Below are 6872 nucleotides of genomic sequence, written 5' to 3'. Positions count from 1 at the left end.
CACCTGTCACAATGGTAGAATGAAAAAGACAAGAAATAACAAATGTTGGCAAGAATAACAAATGTTGGCAAGAGAAAAAGCACTGGCACACTGTTGGTAGGAATGTAAATTGGTACAACAACTGTGGAGAACAGCATAGAGGTTCCTCAAAAAATTAATAATAGAAATAGCATATAATCCAGAGGTGCCTGTGTAGCTCAGTTGGTTAAACATCCAACTTTTGGTTTCAGCTCAGAGCATCATCTCAGTGTCATGAGATCAAGTTGTGTGTCAGCATGGAGCCTGCTTAGGATTCTCTCTCTCTCTCTCCCTCTCCCTCTCCCCCTTCCCCCACTAACACGCGCACTCTCTCTCTCAAATAAATAAATAAATCTTAAAAAAAAAGATATAGTATATGATCCAATAATTCCTCTACTGGGTATTTACCTAAAGAAAACAAAACACTAATTTGAAAAGATGTATGCACCCCTATGTTTACTACAGCGTTATTTACAATAGCCAAGATATGAAAGCAACCCAATGTCCATCGATAGATGAATAAAGAATACACACACACACACTGGAATATTATGTAATCAAAAAAAGGATGAGATCTTGCCAGTTGCAATAACATAAATAGACATAGAAAGTATTATGCTAAGTGAAATCAGAGAAAGATAAATAGCATATGATTTCACTTAAATGTGGAATCTAAAAAGCAAAATGAATAAACAAACCAAAAGCAGAATCAGATATATAAATATAGAAAACAAACTGATGGTAGCTAGAAGGGAGAGGGCTGGGAGATGTCAAAAAGAGTGAAAGGGAATGGAAGATACAGGATTCCAATTATGGAAGTCATGGAATAAAAGGTATAGCACAGGGAATATGTCAATAATATAACAGCATTGTATGGTGACAGGAGGCAGCTACACTTCTGGTGATAGCATAATATATAGAGTTGTTGAATCACTATGTTATATACCTGATACTAATGTACTAATATTGTGTAAACTATACTCAAATAAAAATAAAATTTAAAACCAAAAATTCTAAAATTTATATGGAGAGGCAAAAACCCCAGAATAGCCAACACAATATTGAAAGAGAAAAGCAAATTTGGAGGTTAGATACCACCTGATATCAAGAGTTACTATGAAGATACAGTAATCAATACAGTGAGGTATTGGTGAAAGAACAGACAAGTAGATCAATGGAAAAGAATATAGAGCTCAGAAATAGACACACCTAAATATAGTCAACTGTTGACAAAGGAGCAAAGGCAATACAATGGAAGAAAGATAAGTCTTTTCAACAAATGGTGCTAGAACAGCAGGATATCCAAGTGCAAAAAAAAAAAGTAGACACAGACCTTACAACGTTCACAAAATTTTTTTTAACATTTTATTTATTTATTTGACAGAGAGAGACACAGCAAGAGAAGGAACACAAGCAGGGGGAGTGGGAGAGGGAGAAGCAGGCTTCCCGCTGAGCAGGGAGCCCGATGCGGGGCTTCATCCCAGGACCCTGGGATCATGACCTGAGCCGAAGACAGATGCTTAACGACTGAACCACCCAGGTGCCTCAACCTTCACAAAATTTAACTAAAAATGGATCATAAACCTAAAAAATAAAAGCCAAAACATAGACCTCCTAGTAGATAACATTGTCAGAGAAAGACATACCATAATTTCACTCATGTGTGGAATTTAAGAAACAAAACAAACGATCAAAGGAATAAAAAGAGAGAGAGACAAACCAAGAAACAGACTCTTAACTGTAGAGAACATACTGATCATTTCCAGAAGGGAGGTGGGTGGGGGGATGGGTTAAGTAGGTGATGGGGATTAAGGAGTGCACTTGTAATGTGCATTGGTTGATATGTGGAAGTGTTGAATCACTATATTATACACCTGAAACTAATATTACACTGTATATTAACTAACTGGAATTTGTTTTTTTTTTAAGATTTATTTATTTGAGAAAGAGAAAGAGAGCACTAGGGAGAGGCAGAGGGAGCAGCAGACTCCCTGCTGAGCAGGGAGCCTGATGCAGGCTTGATCCCAGGACCCCCAGATCATGACCTGAGCCGAAGGCAAACGCTTAAGCTACTGAACCACCCAGGTGCCCCAACTAACTGGAATTTAAAAATTTATTTTCTGGTTCTTCTTGTAGTTCTTTCTTTCTTTTCTCTTGCTCTCTTTTTTTGTGGTTGATGAGTATAGTATTTTGTTTGGCTTTCTTTCTCTTTATTTTTTGTTTATCTATCATAGTTATTCGATTTGTGGTCACCATGAGGTTCATATTTAACATTATAAGTAAATAGCAGTCCATATTAATTTGATGGAGATTTAAGTTCAAACACATTCTTTAGCAACAACAACAACAACAATAAAACAGAAAAAGAAAAAGATTTTTTTCTTTTTTTGTTTTCCCCTTGTCTTCCTTTTCTACTCCTTTCTCCATATTTTATGTATATGTTGTCATATTTTACATCTTTTTTCCCCTATATTTCTTATGTCCAGTTATGGCCGTTTGTTTTCCATTTAAAGAAGTTCCTATAACATTTTTTGGAAGCTTGGCATAGTGGTGATAAACTCCTTTATCTTTATCTATCCTTTATCTTGTTTTTCTGGGAAACTCTTTGTCTCTCCTTCAAATCTGGATGATAACATTGCCAGGTATGGCAGTCCTTGTAGGTTTTTTCCTTTCAGTACTTTGAATATAACATGCCACTCCATCTGGCTTGCAAAGTTTTTGCTGAAAAATCAGCTGAGAGCCTTATAGGTTTTCCTTTGTAGGTAACTTTTTATTTCTCTTTTGCTTCTTTTAAGATGCTTTCTTTGTCTTTAACCTTTGGCGTTTTAATTATTATCTGTTGCGATGTGGACCTCCTTGGGTTCAACTTCTCTGGAACTCTCTGTGCCTCTTTGACTTGAATATTTATTTCCCTCCCTAGGTTAAGAAAGTTTTCAGTTATTATATCTTCAGATAAATTTCCTACACCTTTCTCTCTCTTCTTCTGGGACATCTATAATGCAAATGTTTGTTCACTTGATGTTGTCTAAGGAATCTCTTAATCTATCCTCATTATTTTCAGTTCTTTTCTCTTTTTGCTATTCAGCTTGTGTGCTTTCTATTCCCTTGTCTTCCAGATCACTGTTACATTCTTCCACATCCTCTAATCTGTTGATTTCCTCTAGTTTGTTTTTTATTTCAGTTATTGTTTTCTTCAACTCTGACTGCCTCTTTTAATGTCTTCCATCTCTTTATTGAAAGTGTCATTGACTTTGTCGAATCTTTTCTTCAGCCCAGTGAATGTCTTATGATCATTACTTTAAAATCTTTATCGAGCATATTGCTTATCTCTATTTCATTTAGGTCTTTTTCTGAGGTTTTTTTCTTGTTCTTTCTTTTGGAGCATATTCCTCTGTATTTCCATTTATGTGACTTTCTGTGTTTGTTTCCATGGATTAGAACTACTTCTTCTAATGTTTAAGGAGTTGTGTATGGAATCCCCTATGCAGACTGTGTGTGCTTAATGACTTTTTCTGGCTGGCTGGAGTTGTGGCTGTATATACTAGTCTTTTATACCATGGCTTTTTATAGAAAGAATACCAATAAAAAGAATAATAAAAGAAAATAATAAAAGAAGAAAAGAAAACAAAAAGAAAAAAGTAAAGAGAAAGAACAAAAAGAAGAGAATTTTAAAAAGAGAACAGGAAATAAAAGAACAAAACCAAAAAGAAAAAAATAACAAAACAAGACAAATTTTACAAAGTAAAATAAAATTAAATTAAAATTAAAAAAAAAAAAAACCCACACACAACCCACCAAACAGCAGCTTGTTTTCTGTGCCTCAGCACCTCAAGGCAGCTGGTGTGGGCTTGTGGTCCCTGGGCTTGCTGGGGTCAAAGGCTCACTGTAAGCCAACTCTAGTGGCTCTGTACTTTTAAGGTGGAAGGGGAGAGAGTATTCCCGCAATTCCTCAGCACTTTTTAACCATGGCGTTTTTTTCCTGTGTCCCAATGTGTCCAGGGTTGGTGTGGTCTTGTAGACCTGCGCTCGCTGAAGTTGCAAGCTCATAAAGATGACCAGACCCACATGTTACATAGTCTGGACCCTGCTCCAGTCTAGGCTCTTAAGGTGGGGTGGGAACCCCAAACTATGTCGTTCTCCAGTCCCTCTGACTTGGAGAGCTTTCCCACAGCTCCTCCGATGTTTGGCAGATTTCTAGTGTGTCTTTTATATGCTAGTTACTTTTTTAAACTTTGGGTTTTTTCCTATGCCCAAGGACAGAGGGATCTGTTCCTGGTCCCTCAATACTATCCTTCCCCACTACTGTTTGCAGTGTTGGGGGTGGGGATTCCCTTTGTTACTGTAGCTCTGTCGCTCTTGTTCTCTGGCCATTCTCTTTGTCTTTGGTTGTTCAGTCAGACTTCAGTTCTTTCTCACGTGGAATTGTTATGTTAATAGGTGTAAGTTGGTGTGTTCTGTGAAGGAGGTGAATTCAGAGTCTTCCTATGTTGCCATCTTGAATTGGAATCTCCTGTATTTTAAATTTTATTTTCAGTTCTTCACTGCTGGTACATAGTAAAGCAATTGACTTTTATATTTTAACCTTGTATCCTGCAGTCTTGCTATTATAATCATGGAGGTACAGGAGATTTTTTGTCAATTCTTTTGGTTTTTCTACATAGCTGATCATGTCATCTGGGAAAAAAGACAGTTTACTATCTTTCTTTCCAATTTGTATACCTCTTATTTCCCTTCCTTGCCTTATTTCATTAGCTAATACTTGGACTGTGGTGTTGAAAACTAGTGCCTTGTTACTGATCTTAGTGGGAAAATTTATACTAGTCTCTCACCATTAAGTATTATTAGGTATAGGGTTTTTTGTAGATGTTTTTTATTCATTTGAGGAAGATCCCTTCTATTCCTAGATTATTGAGAATTTTAATCATCATGGGTGTTGGATTTTGTCAAATACTTTCTCTGCATATTTTGAAATATTCATGTGGTTTTTCTCTTTTTAGCCTGTCAGTGTGATGGATTACAGTAATTGATTTTTTAATGTTGAACCTGCCTTGCATACCTGAGATAAATCTCACTTAGTAGTGGTATATAAATCTTGTTTGATTCAATTTGCTAATATTTGTTGAGAATTTTTACATTTATGTTCATGAGAGATATTGATCTATAATGTTTTTATGTTTTATTTTTGAAAAATAGAAGTTAGTTTTATGATAGGAGAAAAGGAACATTGTAAATAGAATTTCATTTAATTTTAAATGTACCCATCCAACTTCTGGGAAATAAGAAATGTATTTTATAGGCCTTGCCTCATATTAGGGTAACCTAATTTTGCACACTTAAAACTTCTATTAGGAAATAGTCACATGTTGACCCTCTTGAACTCACAATGTTCATTTAGTAATCAAAATGTAAAAGGCATTTATTTGTCATCATTCAAATCAAGCTCTTTTTTCTTTTTACTTTTTTATCCATTTCTCCCACCCCTCACACTCTGCCTCTGGCAACCACCAATCTGTTCTCTGTATCTATGAGCTTGTTTGTTTTGTTTTTGTTTGTTCATTCTGTATTTTGGGATTCCACATATAATAAAGATCATATGGTACTTGTCTTTCTCTGACTAATTTCACTTAGCATAATGCCCTGTAGGCCTACCCATGTTGTTATAAGTGGCAAGATTTCTTCTTTATTATGGGTGAATAATTTTCCATTGTATATACATACCATAATTTCTTTATTCTTTCACCTATCAGTGGACACTTGGTTTGGTTTTATGTCTTGCCTACTGTATATAATGTTGTAATAAACATAAGGGTGTATATATCTTTTAGAATTAGTTTTTGTTTTTTTTGTGTAGATATCCAATAGTGGAATTACTGGATCATATAGTAGTTCTATTTTTACGTTTTTGATGAACCTCCATACTGTTTTCTATAGTGGCTCACCAATTTACATTTCAACCCACAGCGTATAAGGATTTACTTTTCTCCATATCCTTGCCATCACTTATCTCTTGCCTTTTTTTTTTTTTTTAGTATGGAACGCTTCATGAATTTGCGTGTCATCCTTGTGCAGGGGCCATGCTAATCTTCTCTGTATTGTTCCAATTTTAGTATATGTGCTGCCAAAGCGAGCACTCTCTTGCCTTTTTGATAATAGCTATTCTTACAGTGTGATATGATATCTCATTGTGGTTTTGATTTCATTTCCCTGATGATTAATGAAGTTGAGCATCTTTTATTGTGTCTTTTGACTATCTCTGTGTCTTCTTTGGAAAAGTGTCTGTTGAGATCTCCTGCCCATTTTTTAATTGGATTGTTTGTTTGGTTTTTGCTATTGAGTTATATGTGTTTTTCATATATTTTGGATATTAATCCTTTATTACATATAAGACTTTCAAGTATTTTCTCCCATTCAGTAAGTTGCCTTTCCATTTTGTGAATGGTTTATTTTGTTGCGCAGAAGCTTTTTAGTATTACGTAGTCCCACTTACTTATTTTTGCTTTTGTTGCTTTTGCTTTGGTGTCAGATTCTAAAATTCTCAACAAGACCTATGCCAAAGAGCTTACCACATATGTTTTCTTCTAGTTTTATGGTTTCAGGTCTTACATTAACATCTTTAATCCATTTTAAATTTATCTTTGTGTATAGTGTAATTTACTGGTCTAGTTTTATTCTTTTGCATGTTAGGATTTCTGAACACCATTTAGTGAACAGAGTCTCCTTTCCCCATGGTATATTCTTGCCTCTTTTGTTGTAAATTAATTGGCCATGTAAATGTGGGTTTATTTCTGGGCTCTCTATTCTGTGCCCCTGATCTAGATCTGCTTTTATGCCACTACCACACTGTTTTAATTAGT

At 35.2% G+C, this 6872-nt stretch overlaps 1 non-coding gene across 1 annotated transcript; it reads right to left on the bottom strand.

Moving 5' to 3' along the window:
- Nucleotides 1-6042: 6042 nt before the first annotated feature.
- On the bottom strand, nucleotides 6043-6149 carry LOC113926029. Its single transcript, XR_003521117.1, has one exon. It is a non-coding gene; the product is annotated as a U6 spliceosomal RNA (small nuclear RNA).
- Nucleotides 6150-6872: the final 723 nt, after the last annotated feature.

The sequence above is a fragment of the Zalophus californianus genome, chromosome 2 (genome assembly GCF_009762305.2).
Source record: "Zalophus californianus isolate mZalCal1 chromosome 2, mZalCal1.pri.v2, whole genome shotgun sequence".
NCBI classification, from domain to species: domain Eukaryota; kingdom Metazoa; phylum Chordata; class Mammalia; order Carnivora; family Otariidae; genus Zalophus; species Zalophus californianus.
Note: the sequence above shows the minus strand (reverse complement) of the source record. Positions and strands in the feature narration are given on the sequence as shown.